This window comes from Thermobia domestica, chromosome 5 (genome assembly GCF_964235325.1).
Source record: "Thermobia domestica chromosome 5, izTheDome1.hap1.1, whole genome shotgun sequence".
Taxonomy (NCBI): Eukaryota; Metazoa; Arthropoda; class Insecta; order Zygentoma; family Lepismatidae; genus Thermobia; species Thermobia domestica.
The window spans coordinates 90,833,385-90,855,026 of record NC_137458.1 but is presented as its reverse complement, the minus strand read 5'-3'; positions in this window follow the sequence as shown (position 1 = coordinate 90,855,026).

Genomic DNA, 21,642 nt, shown 5'->3' with positions numbered 1-21,642 from the left:
AATAAAGCTTGGGAAAGAGTTTTTGATAAAGATGCTATTTTAATAACTGAAAAACTACCTGCTCTTGGAACTGCTTTAGTGATGAATACAAAAGTAAGATTTGGTTTAGGTTTATAAGTAATGAAAGTAAGATTTGGTTTAGGTTTATAAGTATTTTTTAGATTTAGGTTTATATGTACTTTTTATGGAAATTTTTCATAAAAAGCTTTTAATTATATAATAAATATGCAGTTAAAAGGTTTTACATTTACGATTCCTAATCAGTAACTTAAACAATTAAATATAGATCACATTTTAACTAACAAACAACTCAAACAAAAGGAAGCAAAACTAAGTAAAGGACAATGTATGTCTCTATCTCTTTCTATACCAGAACTTAAGAAAATAAACAAAGAAATGAAGGTAAATGATAATAAAGTTCATTATGGTGGTTTTATATTTACTATTCCAACGATTTTAGCTTTAATAGGTGCTCTAGGTTCTGTTGCTGGAGGTGCGGCTGCTATTGCTAAGACTGTAGATGATGCAAAAGGAATAAAATGGAATTAGAGGAACAAAAGCGACATAACTTAGCAATGGAAGAAAAACAAGGTGGTAAGCTTTCAAAAAACGTAAACTCCAAAACAGTAAAGAAAAAGAAGAAATTAAACTTTTAAGTAATTTAGATCTAATACAACTTGTTAAAAAACTTAAGATAAGAAACTTTAGAGGTGTATTTATAAGTGATGAATTGCCTAAACAACCAAGGAAGAATGAGTACGGTATTGTTAATTTTGATACGTCTAAAAATATAGGAACGCATTGGATTTGTTATTGGAAAAAAGGAAATAAAAAGTATGTGTTTGATTCATTTGGAGGTAATCCACCAAAAACACTCGTAAAATATCTTCGTCATAATATAGAGTACAATAGCAGCCGTATACAACATTTTAACGAGGTAATTTGTGGACATTTATGCATTACAGTGTTAAAAATGTTTACAGATGGGTATAGTTTTTCAGAAATTATTAGTCAGGTGAGTAGGAAAAAGGATATTTGGAGAAGTTATATTTAAGTTTTTATGGGCTTAATTCATAAAACGATTACAAATATTTTTATAATAAATATGGATAGGATAGAATCATATGAATTACAATCCTTTAAACCTAATCAAAAACAATCGAGAATTTAAATAAGCCAAACAGGTCTATTGAATTTGATATTGACGTGGGTGATGGTTTCATACATCCTTATTATGCTGATATTTATGTAACTTTTGAAATTAGAGGTAGCGATGCTGATGGAGAATATACTACTGGTGAAAATATTAGACTTATTAATAATTTCTTCCCACATTTGTTTTCTCAAATTCAAGTTAGTAAGCGTGGGCAGATATTAGATATTATAGATTATCCTGGTTTAACTTCAACAGCTGTAAACACATGTACGATTTCAAAACCAGAGGCAAATCACTATGATGAATGTGGATGGGAAGGAATTACGTGGGCAAGAACAGATGAAGAAAAAGTGTTTTTGCTCAGACTTTTGCCAGAATTTTGTTCAGATTTTAAAGATATTATGTGGAAAGGAGGATTGAAATATACATTTATAAGAAGTGGTTCTGATGATAATGCATTTGCTATTTGGAAAACAAAAAAGCAGGATAGAACATATGAGAATGATCAACCACATCCAGGTAAAATTAAGATTACAAATATGGAGTTAAGAATGCCTATTGTTAATTATGAACCTAACTATGCCACCTTGTTAAGATCTAATATGTTAAAAGAAGGTAAGATTCCTATTTCATTCAACACGTATCAATGTTTACAGAAATCAGTTAGTGGAAAGTATTTAGAATTCGATTTAACCACACAATTTAACTCAAGTGAATTTGATATGCCTAATTTTGTAATTGCCTTTTTCCAAACTGATAGAAATGATAATCAAGAAAGAGATTCAAGCTATTTTGATCATTGTAAAGTTCAGAATATCCATTTTCGTAATTCTAGAAATGAATCTTTCCCATTAGAATCTTTAAACTTAGATTTTGCAAAACATAAGTATTTGAAAGTTTATGAAATGTATACGGTATATAAGCGAGCTACAATTGGAAATACTGAGATGTTTTATTACCCGAAGGAGTTTTTAGAAAATAGGCCGATGTTCGTAATTAACACAAGCAAGCATAAATCAGTAACTGTAAGTGATAGAACTAATTTGAAACTGACTGTTAATTTTGAAAGTGATGTACCAGATAAAACAATTTGCTATGTTGTTATGATTGGTAAGAAAAGTTTAGAGTATGATGTTGAGAAAGAAAAAATAATTGAGAAGATATAAATCAATTATATGTTTATTAGATTTGTTTAGTTTGTAAGTGTTTTTATGATATTATCATAAAAACTTATTTAATAAAATGACTATTCCAGATAACATTCCACGTGAGAATTTAATTGTGTTAATTGAAGATACTATATTAAATCTTGAGAAGTTATTAATGAAAAACAAAAGGAAGTTTAAGAGAATAAAATGTGTTTATACTACTCTTATTACGTTATCAATTCTATTATCAGCTTCTACAGGGTTCATCAATGTGTTTATTCCTGTTACAATATATTCAATTATTACAACTGCATTTGCTTCGGCTTCTGCTGTTATCACTGGTCTATCAACACGGTTTAATATAGCTTCAAAGAAAGAATATTACAAAAATATGGTGAATCGAATTGGGATGTTTAAAGATGAGCTTAATGTAATTAAGCTCATGAATGGTGAATTAACAGATGAAAATGTAAGAGATATTGTTAACAGAATCAATGACATATTTAACGAAATTCGAGGCTATTAGAAACTCATTTTTAAAAAAAATTTAATATAATAAATACGATGGCGAGTCATATTGAACTTTTACATAAACTTGGAAGTCTTGAACAAAAACAGGTTATTGGATTAAGAGAATTAAAATTAAATACAGAATATAAGATTGTGAAAATGGAAAAGATTAAAACTAAGTATGGAAAGAGCATTTTAGTTGAATGTGAAGAGTTTAAGGTATTTCTTCCACCTAGATTTACAAAACACTTAACAGATAAAATGATTGATGAGATCGTTAAAGGTGGAATAAAAATCAAATACACTGGTTTAAAAGATAACTATCCAACTGTTGAGTTATGTATGTAAATTTCAAATAATGATTGGTTTTGTGAATCCAAAAATAATAAAAATGACCAAAAATATGTCGTCAGAAGTAAAAAATGGAGTGAATAGAATGGATCCTCAAAAGAAATTTATACTTACTAATAATTTCAATGTAATTGTTAAAAATGTGCAGACCGAAGTTCAAGTAGTTTTTGATATTAACGGCTGTCTATTCAGCTTGAATTATGATCAGTGGACAGAGTTTAAGAAGTCATTGTTTCCTATTGAGAACGAGGTTAGCAGAAGATTCCATTATCAATATCCGAACTTGTAACTATCAATATACTAATTTGTAACTATTATGTAATTATGTAGAATTTAGTTAACTTTTATGGTAATATCATAAAAGTGTTTTGTAATTTTATTTTACTAAATTTAGTGTTTATAACTAGATTTAGTGACTTTTTTGTAACTAGATTTAGTGATAGAATGCATTAGAAGTTATTATGAGTTAGATAGAAGTTATTTGGGGGATAAAAAGTGTTAAAAATTATTAGGGGGTAGATTAGAAGATATTTGGAAGCAGGGGCGTGCTATGTTATTGAGGGGTGGGGATGAAAGTGCGCTAGAACATACATTTATCCCCTACTTCCGAGTGTTTATCTTCCTCATTACATAGCAAGTAGAAGTATAGTCTCATACGTGAGCAACCCATCATATTTCTCACAAGCTCACTCACGGGAAAGCAGAATACAGGCACAAAAATGCAATGACAGGAAAGGGTTAGGAATAGCTGTAAAAGGGAAAGGTATCAAAAATCGGTCAAGAAGGAAGTCTACATTGTGTACCTACATATATTGTGTAGAGAACATTAGAAATAATAAAATTACAAAAGCGTTAGCTGAGCGTTGAGTAGCGTTCAGTCCACATCAATAATGTTAAAAAAAATCAAATTAACGAGGACTCTTCGAGCTGACAGGAGACTGAGACCGAACCCATGGATCCTTCGACCACAATCATGAACATGTGTATGAAATGTTGAATTGAGATTCAATAAGAAACGTTATGTATTTTCCTTACCTGAGATTTCATTATTGTAGAAAATAATTGGAAATAATATAGGCGTAAGGATAGCCGTAAAAGAAAATAGCGAAATTAAGCACATTTTAAACAAAAATAGACGAAATATTGTCAATTGTACGCAATAAAGAAGTTTCAACTAGAACGATGTCTAAAACCCGAATCAATGAGGAAAATACGTATGTCTGCGAAAGAAGGAGCTACCGATTGGAAGACAACTTTAACCACGGAAAAAATTCATGTGGGTAGTGAGCAAGCACGAAAGGATTTTGTTTTACAGGACGTGGTCTGGAATCTTTTGTGTCCAAATATGGTGCGCTGAGAAGTGATGTGAATACAAATAAGTGAACACAGAATATCGGAATCTTTTACCATGAATTTTAAATATGTATTTAGTTGTTGTAGTTTTGCCACAAAACCAAAAGTAAGTTTTGTAGATGTTCTAGGAGCTCATGTATCATCTCTGACACTAGTCCCTCTGTTTTTTTGTAGTCTGGTCACGATTAGCATGAGGCTTTTTCCGTATGAATGAGGTTCCAAACTAAAGGTGTGTACAAAAATTTAAGTTGAAAGCGTGAACACTTTTTTGTTTGAAACGAAACAAACGCAAGGAGTCCCAGGAAAACACTAGTGGATGGAGTATGAAAAAGAACGATATAAATAATTTAACTGTTATCACACCCACCCTACTACAGCAATGCAATTCTTGATGTCTATCGTTTTTCTCTGAGATATTTCTATTCATGCAGTTTCAAAGCCTTATTAACAGTTATTCGCTTATGCAGTGAAGTATGTACGTGTGTGGTTTATATGGCATTTCACAGTTTAGCAGTACAAGACAATTTGTGGTTGCCAGGCCTTCAGTTACATAATTTAAATTTGCAATTGCTCAGATGATGATTTTATTTTGCTGCCTTTAGCAGGAGGTGTACAGTTACGTTTAATGGTGTCTTCCTAATGTATTTTTACATTCTCTGTTTAAGATATCCGTGGTATTAGGCAGCTAATTTTCTTTGTCGGCCTGTTCTTTTCCGTGCCCAGAGCCTTTTCGTTCACCTACGTTTTATCCAGAGGTACCAGCTTTCCGGAATAACATTTGTTCTTTATCGAGATGCATGTATTGGCGTACGTTAATCTCCTGGTACTGCTCACGAAAATATGCATACTATATAATCACCTTACAGTTTCATGTCATAGCTGTATTTCTAACATAAAAAAGCTTCTTTCATAATTGCCGACTATTCCTATCTATGTTTCTCAGAACATTTCAGTAAGTTCAAAAGTTACATAATGGTCAATTTTCGTTTGTTTAAACAGTACATAATGAGCAAGTTAAAGTAGCTTCTCTTCTCTTTTCTAGTTGATACAAAAGAAAACAATCCACCTAATCTTCACTTCTTTTTTTCTGGTTGGCATTCCTTCGTTTATTGGAGTAGTACAAAATGGTATAAAAGTCTGAGTTAGCTAAAATGATCCTTCTTCGTTTTTTTTGTTTATTTGAGTAGTACAAAATGGCATTTCTCGTTGGTACAAAATTGAATAGGTCATTCAAATTTATCTTTTCATTTGTTTAAATAGTTAAAATGGTATATCTTTGCTTTTCTTCTGATTGGTACAAAAATAAAATAGACCACTGAAATTTGTTCCCTCTATTATTTGAATAGCACAAAAAATGGGTTGGGTTCACAGGAGGGAATAGGGTAACGATAAGAAAGAACATAATGGAAAATACCGTATTTACCGTTAGGGCGCCAGGGGAGGTTGGTGAGGATAGGTGGGATACAACGGACCGGGGTTCACACTAAGTGCTCCGAGTGGACCCCGGACCCAGTCTATAAGAACCAGCCAAGATATCAAGGAACGCAAAATGAGCGGTTAAAACAAATAAATAAATAATGAATACAGTAATAGAGTTAAACGAAAAGATAAATTTTTAGTATACGAAAGAGGGAAAGTAAACTATAAATGGAAAAAACATACAAGCTGAAAAACTAAATGCTTAAGTGAAGGCGGAAATTCATGTGGTGTAGGGTGAAGTTAAATATAAATATATATATATATATATATATATATATATATATATATATATATATATATATATATATATAGAGAGAGAGAGAGAGAGAGAGAGAGAGAAAGTCATATAGGTGAAAAAACAAGTGTCAGTGTTTATTAATCTTAGTGACAGCAAAAGCCTCTAGTGTAATGTATTGTAAATAATATTAGTTTTGGTGCACAAGTGTTAGTGCGGAAACACAGCTGAAAACCATTAGTACAGTAAAAGAAATAGGTGAATACTAAAGAAATATATTTTAAAAATGTATATATATGTGCGTGTGTGTATATATGCGTATATTTGTATATATATATACATATAAACATATGGGTGAGAAAACCTAAACACACGGGCAAAACCTGCAAGAAACAAGAAGAAGCCCGAGGAAAAAGTAAAAAAATGAAACCAAAAGGTAAAAGCATAAAAACATAATGACCCAGAGAACACAGATACCAAAATCACATACAGAAATACACAAGAATCAAACAATCTAAATTCAAACTCTTTTCTTATTTTTCTATAGATTGCTTGGTTTTGTTTTATTTCGTTTCTGTAAATTTTCCGTTTTGTGGTCTCTTTTCCTTCCCCATCCTTTCCCTCCCAAATTTTCCTATCTTTTCTTTCTTCACTTATGAAAATAAAGAAAAAACAAAAAGTACCACAGAAATAATTCGCAATGATGATAACTTGTCGGTTTTCGAATGCTCTAGGCAACCGACTAAGAGTAACGCGACTGAGCGAATGTAAAAAAACTTTGGAAGTAGTTTGTATTCACTTCAAGATGGGCTTTTTCATCATATCGGTTTCTCACTCTGAGAAGAAATTACCATATCAACTATTATATCAAGCCAACTTTCGCAATCGAGGATAAGATTGTGTGGATGTATGTTTCATCTTTTAAATTAAATAAGACATTTTAAAATCAAAGGTGGAGGGGGTCAATGGGTCGGTCTGTAAGTGGGAGAAATGTGTCAAGATTTGTGAGTGCGTCAGTGGATTGTGGATCAATAGGACGTTTTCGATTCTGCTGCTAGGCAAGATTAGTTTTATTTAGTAGCATAATTGAAAGTCCGTCATAAACTTTGACAATCTCCACAGTTTGTTTTTGTTTGTTTTGCTTTTCCCTTTCGCAAGCACTTGGATACGTAAGAGCTAGCCCCACCATGGTTGATGAACCAACATTCCTTCCGTTTCTGTATTCTACCATTAATTTCATAATTCACAACCACCCTATGGATCCATACTAATATTGATAGTACTTTTACTTTATATATATATATATATACAACTCCTAATAGCTTACACCTTGGGCGGATTGTAGGGAGCATTGCCATCTATAAAATAGCTACCCACCAATACCTCGGAAACCGACCGAAAGGTCTGCCCCCCACCAGGCAATTCTTAACTCCGCCTGTGGCGTACACCGCAGTACTCTTTTTAGCCTGTAAGTACTATATGGAGGAAGTTTGTCTAAAATTACTCCAGTCATCCTAGAATTAATATGGAACATACACACTCACAAACATGTATCTAAAAGGCTCAGAGAAAGAGACCACTTCCATAAGTAAAAGCATTGCAGATTATTGAGCTGAAGTCCTTTGGAAAGATATCCTATTCTGCCTTTTGCTAGTCCATAAATAAGTCCGGATAATTCGTAGATTTCCTGATTCCATTTCTTTGGGTTTTGTGTCTGGAAACAAGATTCGAGTTTGGATATGCACCCGCATATTCTTTTAAAAAAAAGAGAACATTGAGAATCTAACTCACAATCTTACCATTTGGAATCCAACGGCTTACCGCTGAACTAAAACAACCACTCTTCGTTACAAGCTTCTAGCGATATGTAACGACTCTCAATACATTTATGACATTCATATCCAATGCAAACGCTGTTTTTGTTCTACTTTGACTTTTAGTTTAGTACTCAGGCCAGAATTATGTTCTATGTCTTAACTTTGAGTATACTGTTACATATGGAAAAATTCCTTTATGTATCTAAATGTCCCGTATGGAGAGCTAAATACAAACAAGCATGTACTGACATTATTACAAGGTTTCAAAATTTTGTATCATTAAGTATTTCAATCAATGTTGCTTATTTCTACACTTGGTAACAAGTCTTATTATATTTGAAACAGGAAAAACACATCTAAAACTTTTTCCCGTTTGTAAAGGCTGGCTTTGGGGATTCGAACTTTGTTTACTTTTTTCCGAAGATACCCGAAGTTGGAGTTACAAAATGTTTGCCTCAAAACACCAGTAAAGAATGCGCTCAACCTTTTTGATACAGTTTGTACATCTACTTTGCATTCAAAGAAGGAGTATACAAATTATGAGTCGCAATATTAAATGCATTGATCTTCAATTATTAACTATATTGTAATGTCCAACGAGAAGTGATAAACAAACAATCCAACATAACAGTGTTTATGCTATGAACAGTTGCACGCTTATTGAAGCAAAAGAATAAAACGTTTATTTTATTAGTTCTTCCAACTAATTTTAGTGAAAAGGACACGAGTTGGCAACAGTGAAGTCAATCTTATCATCAGTTTCGTCTTAAAGACGCCAAAATTAGCTTTGTCTTTATATACGAGTTTAAATTACAAGTGACAAAGCATGATATGTGTCCTGGTGGAGGAGATTATTGGGATCGTTATATTTTTCAAACCTCTCAGCTGTGAGTGCAAGGGTAGAGAGACGTGACCTTCAACACCAGGGATAACATATTTAATTGAAGCTCGAAAAACGAGATAATTTTATAATCATTTACTTAATCGATGTCGTAAATCCCACGAGTATAGTGACTAGTTAATATTTAAGTAGCCCTAGTATTATCGTTCATTCTTTATAGACTGCCTACTATCCGAGTAAACGCGAATATTAATGCCTTTTAATTACAAGCCTTGAAAAAATGTAGGTTAACGAGTATGATGATTTTTGCATTACAAGAGTAAATTGTATGTTTGTATTAGTGTTAATATATGTGTATTAGAGATATTAGTGGCAACATAGGGAACCTTTAGATATTTTAGGTATATTATTAGCCTATTTTAAAGACAGTCGATAGATATAAGCAGACAAAATGTCAGATCCTGAAGGCTTAAAGGAAAGAGCGTTTCATTCTTTTTGTGAACGCACTCCCACAGTTACAAAGAATTATTAATATCAGTCAGGGAACATTTTCTTTATAGTACGAGAACATTAGGGTCATCGTATCTCTACTTCCCGTTCCGGAACAGTCCACCTCAAATGATAGTGACGGTGAACAAACACACAGTAGTGATGTTACAGAGCATCAACAGGTTAATCGTGTAGGAATTAGCGAACCAGAAGATTTTTTAGAAACAATATGCCACAGACGAACAAATTACCTCTGCAGTACAGAAAGCTGACGACCTCTATCAGCATCAGCGTAATCATCTGTTAGACTTATTGTTTAAATATCAGAAAATATTTGCCAATTACCCCGGGAAATAAAAAGGTTTTGTATATAAAGTAGACATTAATATAACCGATCTGTTAGTAAGAAAATTAAAGTATTTTCATATAATATCCCATCCCATATAAAGCCATTCCATTTGTTCGAGCCGAACTTCCAAAATTATTACGGTTGCAGATTGTAAAACAGAGTGAAAGTATACATAGTAATCCAATATTAGTGGTACCGAAAAACAATAACCAATTTCGTCTATGTATCGATTTATGTATGGCAAATAGGCAATCCGTATTACTGCAGGTTAAACGGAGCGAATTGAGGATTTAATTGCGAAACTACATGGGAAGAAATTTACAACATATTTACCTAAAAACCGAACTACATCCTGATTCTCAAGCATATTTTGCTTTTAATTTTGAAGGTTTATATTATCAGTACATAAAGAGTGGCATGTGGATATCGCAACGTGTCATCTGCATTGAGTGCAATGGTAGCATATGTTTTGGGAATAGAATCACATGGCAAAATTATCCGGTACGTAGACGATAATTTGGTAATGACGAGTAGTTTTGAGGAACACTTGCAATTGTTAGAAGAGTTTTTTTTTTTTTTTTTTTTTTTTTAGAAATTTAAGGAACATGGTATTACTTTAAATATTAACAAGTGCCTGTTTTGTGCCAAAGAAGTTCCATTCCTCAGGCATGTATTTAGTAAAGAAGGGATACGTAAAGATGAACGAAGTAAAACAGCAGTTCGAGATTTACATAAACCCAATAATATAAGAACTTTACGTTCAGTGCTAGAATTATTTTCATTGTCTAGGTCGTTTGTACCGAATTTAGCTATGAATGCAGCCCCTTGTATAATCTATTGAAAGAGAAAGAGAAATGGCAGGGGGAGAACAATGCGAAGCAGCTTTTAATCAAATAAAGCAGTATATTTGTAATAACATTATGTTAGCTCATCCGAATTTTACGAAAGACTTTTTCGTCCAATCGAAAGCCGCGCAATGTAGAGTGGGAAGTGTCTAATGGCAAAAACACGGTGATCGGAAACGTATAATACAATGAATTAGCAGAACGTTAAGACCTATTTAACAGAGGTACTGTACTACTAAATCTGAATGTCTTGGAGTCATTTTTGCAATTGGAAAGTGGAAATCTATCTTGTTAGGTAACCACGTGATGATTGTCACCGATCATCACTTTGAATCTTACTTAGATCGGGTGAAACCCTGGAACAATGGGTTACTCAGATGGGCCGTTGAGTTACAGGAGCTGGACTATGAAGTACAACTCATACCGTGCTCTGAGAATACCATAAGTGACAGATTAAGTGGGCTCTTCCCCACCCACGAACACCGCCTACTGAAAGTCCACACCTTCCAGGTACTGCAGGAAGAAATCATGAACATTAAACCTTGAAGTTCAGTCTCATTTCAACGTGAATGTCCCGATTATATTAATGTTATTAATGTTTTGGAATGCACTGTAGATGAATCTGATTTGAAAACTGGTAGGTTGTGGAAAACGTTATATAATTTAGATAACAATATCTTGTTAGTTACGGATTTTCACCAACCAGATCAGTGGAAAATATGATCTCCCCCAACACTCATACAGAATATATTAATTGCATATCACACAGATATTCAAGACTCAGGTGTTGAGCGAACGTTATCAATTTTCTCTAAAGCATTCCATTAGAAAGGATTACGAACATCTATTAAGAATTTTATTCGTGATTGCGTTGTGTGTCAGCGTATGAAACCTGACCAACAACCACCCGCCAAATTAATGAATACTATCTCTGTAAACGCAACCCAAGATGCAATTAGCATAGATTTCTTAGGAAGTTATCCCACGTGCCAAACTCAGAAAAGGTTTGCTTTAGTAACAATGCCTCATTATACACATTATTGCACGTGTTTGTGTTACGTACTTTAACAGCAAGAGCTGTCCTCAGATGTTTAGAGGAACTCTATTTTCCTATGCTAGGATTCGTTAGTGTCATTATCACTGACAATGTCTTCGTATTCCACTCGAAACAGGTTTTGAAATGCATGAAAAATTATTACGTCACACCACCCTCATATAACCCTATTGCATCACTGGATAAAATATCAACAAAAATCTAGTGCAGAGACTTAGAACCTTGTGCTTTTCGTCCCATAAAGAATGGAAAGAGTACTTAACCCAAGCAGTACTTTTGTACAATTATTCTACTTGCCAGTCTACATTCGAACATTAATTCGTCAAGATCCATATTCACTCATTTTGGCATAAACGGCCAACAAGTAATCACGTCAGAAGATTCTGTGGACTGGAATAATAAACTCGTCATGGCTGATCTTCGTAGAAAAAGAAAAATCATTGCACGTAATGAAAAGTAGAATCAAGCCCAGCAATGGAAAAGACTTGTTTCTAAGGGAGATTTGTGTGTGTTAGACAACGAAGCGAGTCTTGTCAAAAAACAAATCGCAATTTTTTTTAGATATTTCGTGGGCCGTTTCTGTTACTGGGGGTAACCGTGCAGTTGAATTATGGGATCCTTTGAATGGTCAAAGTATAAGATTTCATTCCATGAATAGGGTGAGAATTTGGAATACCACCCCAAAGACCCACATCTAAACTCAAAGATATTCCTTATAATACCATCGAAACATGAACAATCGCTGCCTCTGCTCTAACCAGAAGTAGAAATTACCAACCAACCAGAAAAACTTGATGAAAACCGTACAGAAACGCTAATAAAACAGGCTTGCGTTAAAGTGCAACTTTATGATCTTTTGGATTGATTTCTACATAAATTAGGATATTTGTATATTACCTACCATTCCAGAAATTCCACGGAATATAGGTTCCACGGAATATAGTGTCTCAAAGTAATAATGACAAATTTCTCTAGGGGATTCCAGTTACTCCAATGAAAAAAATACCAATCCGTTTGATTAGGGACTTTTATTACAGCATATCTAAAAAGACTCTACGATCAGTCGTATTTCAAATCTCAACATGAGCTACGTAAAAACTGTACATCTTTCATTAAAATGTATTTCAGTATTACTCAGGACTGAGGATGTTTGGAAGGAGGAAAGGATCATTGAAAAACAAATAAAAGTAACTAAAGGTCAAAAATGGTTTTACATTAGATCAGGAAATGTTTCAAAATTTCAAATCTTATGACCCCTTGACACATTCCGATTATAATCATGACTTTTAATTATGTGAATCTCACCACATTTATGTAGTTTCGAATTTCTTGCAAGTTTACTATGGTTATTTCAGACTAAAGGACATGATGTATGCTGAAGAAACGTTAAACCCATTATATTACGTGTTATTTTATTACTAAAATATTTTAATGTGCAAATTTTCCAACCCCTAATAACCTCATTTGAATATATATATATATATATATATATATATATATATATATATATATATATATATATATAGGATGTCCATAAGTATGCTGTTTGCTTTGATTATGTCTGAAAATAGCAAAATTATATATTTAAAAAATCAATGATAATAATGTTGGTTTAGCAATTTATGAATTTGTTCGACAATTAAAAATTTAATGTCAATAATGGTATATAGTTTTCACAGTACTTACAAAAATTAATATGTTTCTGCATTTTGATTTCTTTCGAATCATTACGTTTTGTATTTGACATCAATAATTTTCTGATGAAATATTATTATAATATTATATGCAAGGAAATATAAATACAACGTATAGTCACGCACTCTTTTGACGCAAGAGTGTATCATGCGTGTGCAAAGTTTGTTAAAAGGTCATTGCAGAAAATAAGTTAGTTTATCTTGGTATCATATTATTGCAAAAGAAGGAGACAATATATTATTAATGTTATCGTAAGATTAAAACCTTACAAGCACCCATTAAGGAAATTGTGATTCAGTATTTGGGCATCTGTTCAGGTCCCCATTCCATGACGTTAATTTGGCTTTTAACTCGTCAATCTAAATTATCTAAATTCTATAATAATTTTACCTTTTCGGCCAAAATTATTCTTTTTGGTAAATGTAAACTAAACTTTGTTATATTAAAGGAGTTAATGGAAATGAATTAAATCATGCAAAAATGTTAAGTTATGTATGCAGTACGATGATAATTGTGAAACGTATAAACAAAAAATGTAGTGGAGCAGTAGAAATATTAGATTGAGACTAAACTAGCGGCTTAGACAAAAATGAACTAGAATAAGACTTATTGAGGAAATTAAATGTACGTTTGTTTATAGACAAGTGTCCAATTTTATAGAGTTGCTGTTGTAATAGTACAGACGTGAGAACATGTAATTGCGCTCGCACGTATGAAAAAGTGGCTTTAGTTCTTTGTCAGTAAATGGTTATTTTAAGAACGAACAATTATTAGCTTTGGAGCTGTTATCAATTACAATAAATTTGAAAGTGTATCACGCACGCTTCAGGGGAAAATATCTTCATTCTTAATAACGTTCTCTTCTATTTTTTCTTATAATGTCATCGACTAACGATGTTTCGTATTAGCTCATATGGGAAGGTACCGATTTATGACTATAAGGGAAAGGAAATTCTAGGACATAGTAGAAGCCACTCAAGTCCTATGAGTGCCAGTAAAGGTCAGCCCTTACTGCAAAACTCCAGCTATGGGATATCTCGAGTCTATTGTGCCTATTGATTTTAGAAGTCAACACACTAACCTATTGTTATTTTATTTTTACCAGACTCGACTTTGTGGTCTGAGATTGAAGAAAAATATCAAACTTACAGTACAAAGAGAGACATTTGAAATATGAAATTTCATGTTATAACGAAAAGGTGAAATAAATTTAACAGACATGTCTAATAATAGTATAATATTGAAAAGGGTGAGTAAGATGGAGGAAAAATCTAAAAAAAACTGCTCTGACACAAAAGCCGTCAGAAGAAAGAAATGGGGATTCTAGCTGTAGACAGGTATAAGATCGGACGGCTATCCTTTGAAGAAAAAGCATAATTATCAGAAATGAATTTAGCACAAGAATTTCCTAAAAATGATAGACTGGGTGTGCGAAGGAGGCTAGTAAATTGTAAGGAATACCTTAATTGCGATGTCTGGGTTCAAATGATGGTGTCCACAGCTCCGTCTCTTTGCTCTCCGGATGACTCTCGTGTTCCACTGGTCTGGGAACGTTGGTTAAATTTCCTCTGTTATCAGGCTCTCCTCCTCTGGCCAGATGCAACAGCCACCTCCCATTTCGCGACTCAAGTCCTACAGCAACTTCGAGTGCAACGTCTTCTTCCGCGACCGCGACCTGTGACTTTCCAAAGCGGAAGTTTTTGGTCCTTTTTAAGCTCGGGCCCAAGGCTCGACGACTATTACAAATGAGCCTAGAAGAGAGTCTCTGCCGTCGCGGGAGGGGTGTCATGGCATAATGGGAGGAGCCAGGAAAGAGTCTCTCATATATTTATTACTAAACACAAAGACAATTTCATAAATACATATTATATTCGCAGAGTGCTGATTCAACAAAACACTGAACAGTCGGCTTCTAGTTCTTCAGAGACTCAGTTCACGTGTCGCTGGTTTCTTTGGATATGATAACAACACATAATAATAATGTTGCAAATGTTTTTGTCCTTTCCTGAAATACACAAAATCGCAATAAACACAAACAGCACAGACAAAATTAGGCAAACCAAATCATTGATCGCTGAAAAATATATTACAAATTCAATCAATCAATAATAGTTCAATCGCTGTCAGTCTTTAATGTGGGCGCCAGCATATAAACTAAGATATAATGTGGGCGCCTGAAACTAAGATATATAAAAGAAACACAAGTTTATTTTATATCATCGTCCATCACTAAATTGAAAACTATCAGTATATCGTCGTTTCATCCAAAAAAATCGAAAAATAAAAATAAACAAAAAACAGCACTGAACACATGAATATTAACATTTTAATATTTCAAACTAGAAGTTTAATTCTTCTCCATATTATATTATTTTCGAAAAACACACACACAAACTTCTATATATATATATATATATATATATATATAAAACACAATTACCAATCATTCATTCCTGAAGGTAAACGTTCTTTAAAGATACAAACATAACCACGTGCATTTGCTGACTATCACTGTAGACCTTCGAAAATAATTTGCTGACACTGCATTCATGGAAAATAACTCGGTCACTGTCACATCGAGATTGCCATCGAGATTAATTTCATGTTCCTAAAGCTTCTACCAGGGCGGCGTTGTACTCCAGACAACTGAAAATCGGCAGCCATCTATTTACATGTTGAGAAATAGTTGGACGCAGGAGTGCAAACGAAATAATGATACACATTGTCGAAAGCTGCTTTAAAGTTTTGCGTAGAAAGGAGCTGCAGATATTAGAGGAAATCCACAACAGGCAAAAATAGTTGACGGGAAAGGTGTAGAAGTAACAATAAAAGGATTTAAATAAATGTAACTTATAACGGGGGAAGGGAAAGAGAGATGCTTGTTTAGATGGGGAAAGGTACATGAGACTAACGAAATTTGGTAGGTTAAAACGATAAAATTCGTAATGTAAAAGGTAGTATTTGACACTTTAGGAATAAAAGAGGAAAATGGAGTGCTAATTGCAGCTTGTAAACAATGAACAACAGTCACGCTGATCAGTCACTGGTAAAATTCAAAGCTGGCCTGACGTTACGCCATCGACGTAACGGCCAATACGGGGCTCACTCCAACACTAAAAATACTAAATCCTGAAGAGATAAAGCTGCTGCAAGACGAACTCCAAGGCAAATACACATGTCTCAGGTCCATGGTGTAGACCTATGGGTACGGAGCCTCTAAAATTCCCGAGTGTAAACATCGTCGGCGTCATCCACATGTAGTTCAAAGCGTGGAGAAGAGAAAATAAAATAAGGTTTTAATTTTAATTGAAAATATGGCAAAATAAAGGTCAACTAAGAAGAACTAATAATCAGTGGAATGACAATGCGGCGGAAAAAGGAAGAGGGATTCAGAAACATACCTGCAATACGAGAAAAAAGATCTAGGGAAAATGTGAGTGCAAGGCTAATATTGATACCACGGAAAAGCAAAAATAAAAAGGCTGCAAGGGAAGAGAAGTAAAGGGGGAAGAAAACAAAAAGGAAATCTTTTAGCATTTATATGACTTGTAATTGCTTCCCTTAAACTAAAAAATCAAAACTAAACAAAACAACACGTCAACAAATTTTTAGGGGGGGCGGGGGAGGAAGGGCCGGGGTGGGTCCAGAATAATCATAAGGCTGAAACCATTTTCTGTTTCAGCGAATTTTCTTAAAACTGGAACGGGGCCAGGTTACTCGGTTTTATAAAAAGGAAATTATGATTATTCAACGGACAGTGGCGGGAGACGGGGCATAAAGTGGAACTGAAGAAAAAAAATCATGGTAATCAAGAAATTACATACTTGAAATCAGGAAATACTGCATTTCATAACTGACGGACACTCAAAGACAAATATAAGAGTGGTAAAATTATAAACTCAATAAATGCTCAATTGAAGTCGACCAAACGTATCCAATCTATCTTCTATTGTTTAGTAGCCAACTGACGTGTAGCAAATGTTACAGATAGGTCAGATAGTCGCGTAGGAAATGTATGTTCGTAGGCACTCGTGTACCTTCATCCATAGAGCGAGATTCTGCGACAGATGTTACATTAGATAAAGGTAAACGTTGTTTATCAGAAACATCACGAAAAAATCGGGTATTAAAATGTCATTTGTATAGTATATATAATAAAATAACACCATAAATAACTGAAATACTTCCAAAACGTGAACGACAACCGAAGCGGTATCCCGAAGCGAAAAGTTTTCGACCGCTCTGACTGTTAGGAAACGAACAAAATATCAGAATTATTTAGAGAAAATAAATAAAAAACGACACTATAGTCAAGTAAGCATAGTAGACAAGCCCATTCTCTATCGACTAATAGATAATTCCAACATTTGCAAATTATGAGCAATAGTTTAAGGGTGGAATAATGTGCATAATTCGAAACTCAATCGATAGGTAACGATCATCCTAGTTACACAAAAATCTGCTACAGCTCCAATCGTTTCTGGACGAATCATGCGCAATCATACAGGGTATCTTAACAAAGGAATATTGAGACACTTCAAAACATCTAAATCAATCTCCTAGTCACTGATTTTCTCTGTCTGAAATAGGGGACACATCTAAAAAAATAATCTTGGTTAAACTTTTTTTTAAAAAAAATTGGCTCATTCAGGCACAAAACTGGAATTTGACTCCATAGACAAATGATGGAAAAGGAAACGTCAATAATCTTACAAAATTAGACTGTCTTAACCCACACAAACTCTATGGTCCTGCGAAAAACAGAAACATCATCCCGGGCACACTTGATACTCCAGAAAGCAAACAGTATCCTAACAACAGGAGCAAATTCTTACATAAACAATTATGAACCATAACTCCAAACCAAAATAACTCCAATGCTTAGGGGTCCGTGGCTTCTATAAAACGGATTTGACTTTTACAATTACGTATCTGAAAACGTTGAATACAAGTTGCAATAAACAAAACTATAACTGTGATCAATATCCAATGAGAGGTATCCAAAGTGTTATAATGTCTAAGGAGAAATTCTGTGTGAGCTAATTTCAAATTCTGCAATTCTGAGTTTAACTCACTAAGTGTTTTAATTAACGAAAAGTCATCCATGGTTATTCATTACTATAAGACTAAATTTCTCTACTTTTAAGTATGTCATTTCAAATTGTTAACAGTAACCAAAGGACTAGAAAAAGAAATTTTCAGCATCAATTCCTCAGTGGCTTTGATAGTGGTGGTAACTTGCATGTTGTTTTTCTTTCTTCGCTTCTGACACTGAACGACTGTACACAGACGTCCATAACATACACGTACTAACATAGTTCGTAATCCCCTGTTAGGCCAGTAACAACCTAACAAAAACAATAAACACTAAAATATGTCTTCTTTTTCAGGTCTATTTCCAAAAATAATAATGCATCATTTTTTAGAAATTCGTTGCTTCTTCCTGTCAAATTGGCAAAATACAATTACGTCCAATAGTTCCACATTTTCTTCCAAAAAATGTCGTATGCAATCTAAAGCGATACCAGCTTCTTCCTTAGGGAAAAAGGAAACACTTGTTGCGATATTCGGGAATGCTATAGATCTAAACCCATTCTTCATGCTAGGCTTACGGCTTTCACATAACATGCTTGTACCTTCTTCATATTTTTGTCAGACGGAGCACTGGGGTGTATGACATATAATGCGGGGTGGTTGTAGGCATCCATGATGCAAACATCTCCAACTTTTAAATATCCTATTTTCCAGCAATCTTGAAGTAATTATGCTCCAGCAACCTGATGGATCGTGAGGTCATCAACTCCTCGTGGATTTAATGATGTATTAGTACTATTTATAAAACAGTCTCCAGAAAACGCTGTAATTCTTCCAAAATACAGCGCAACCTTTTATTGATCTCCTGATTGACTGCAAATTTCGGGCGAACTTCATCCTTTAAAGCAGAAGTGGGGGGGGCCATGTCATCCCAAGTCGGTAGGACCCTCATGGAAACCTTGTCTCGAATAACCATACAGTCGTGGGGATTGTATAACCAAGATTGTCACGAACTGAGCCAATTCATTATCGACGGTTGGTAACTCCGTATCTTTGGCAACTTCTCCTAGCACAGGGGGAAGAGGGCCAACTTGCGGACGTCCTTCTTACCATCCTTCCCTGGGTTTAATACTTCATCAAACGGTCTATGGCAAAAGAATCAACCTTGATTTGACCATGACTAGTTCAGAACTTTACATAATAACTATTATCATGCATTCATCCTTGAATCACTCCTGAACCAAAATATTTCCCTGAAAAGGACTTACAATTTTCTTTCTTAGTTGTCGGATCAAAATTCCAAGCCAAATCACCCTTCTTGAATGTTAGCTGCTTATTATTATTATTATTATTATTATTATTATTATTATTATTATTATTATTATTATTATTATTATTATTATTATTATATGATTTAGCGGAAGTCAGGAATCGCTTATATAACATATCATAGTCTCTCTCTCTTATGTACTTTAAACGCTCTAGTCAATTTTGATTCTCGATAAATTGACAATGAGTGTCCAGCATGGCTTAATGTAACAACTTCGAGGAAAAAGCATAAAGGCACTCATACGGAGAGATGTTCATGCTCAAATTACAGGTCATGTTGTATAAACACACAATCGGAGGCAAGAGTTCAGTTAAACTAGATTGATAGTTAAAAAAGGTTTTGTTACATAAAAGGAAATACCTGTTCTTAAAGGAACTTTTTGCGGTGAATTCAAATATGCACTCGGTTTTTCTCCATCACGTACGATTTTCTTGTAACAGAGAGATTTTCGGGAAAATCCCTCAAAAATTTCCCTTTTCGTTTATTTTACACACCAAGATCTTGTCTCCTTGCATATAGTAACATAGAAATTATACCTAAGTATACTTTGATTCATATTTAACAAACCCTCCAAGTTTCGTAATAATCGCTTTATTCTTTCTAGAGAAATAAATATGTTTGTATGTATACTGTGTGTACTGTTTATTGCACCTTATAGTAATGCTTTCAGATCTCTTAAGTTGAGGTAAATCGTTTTGCTTTATTACCACAAACACATATATAAAATATAATACAATATAATTTACAAGTGTGACAATTTACAATAAACAATAATACAAATGTACCAAAAGGTCATGAAAAGACAATCAAAACTATCACAATATATGAAACTTCCATTGGGTTACAGAAACGTACACTACTTCCTTCTTTTGTAAGAAATGTTGCATTCTCTAACAAGACCAGAACAATAGTCCCCCATCATTGAAGGATCCCATCGTCCCTGGTACCTTTTCTCCATTGCCATTATATCTTGGTGGAATCTTTCCCCCTGTTCGTCGCTGAGAGCATTTAGGTTAGCAGGAAAGAAGCTGAGGTGAGAGTGCAAAAAGTGGATTTTTAAAGACATCCTACAACCCAACTCTTTGTATTTCTGTATCATGTCCTGTACGATTTCTGTGTAACTCTCAGCTTTGTTATTGCCCAGAAATTTGCGCACAACACACTTAAATGCTGTCCAGGCAGCTAGCTCAGCAGTGTTTAACTTGCTGTCAAAGCTATCATCAAGCATTAATTTCCTAATTTGGGGACAATTAAACACTCCCGCTGAAATCTTAGCATCACTCAGGTTAGGGAACTTATCTCGCAAATACTTGTAACCTTCACCAGATGTGTCCATGGCTTTGACAAAGTTTTTCATAAGTCCTAACTTGAATTACGTAGTGGCGGTAGTAATATCTTATTAGGATCTACCAAAGGAGCGTATTTGACGTTGCATTCTCCAGGTACGTAATTCACTCTAGGTTCCCATTCCTTCACTTCATAATGTTTTTCATCAGCTCGGCTATCCCATAAAAATAAAAAAACATTGGTACTTCGTGTAACCGCACTGCAGTTCTAATAAAATATCAACTACCTTGAGATCACAACATATTTGCCAACAATGGTCCTTGTAATTTATAAGATTTAGCAAAGTTGACATGGTGTCATAGGATTCCTTAATCTTCACTGAGTCCGCAAGTGGTATAGAAGGTCTTTTATTTCCATTATGTAAAAGGACAGCTTTAAGGCTGACCTTTGACGCGTCGATAAATAACCTCCATTCTTCTGGAACGTAAGGAATTCCTAGCTCCGCCATCAACCCATTTATATCCGTACATACGCACACATTATCTTGCATTGAGAAATAACTTGAAAATTGAACATGCCTTTTCCTGTATACTGATATGTTCGTTTCTGCATCCAATAAGTTCCACTGCTGGAGCCTTGATCCCAGAAGTTCAGCCTCTGGTTTTGTCA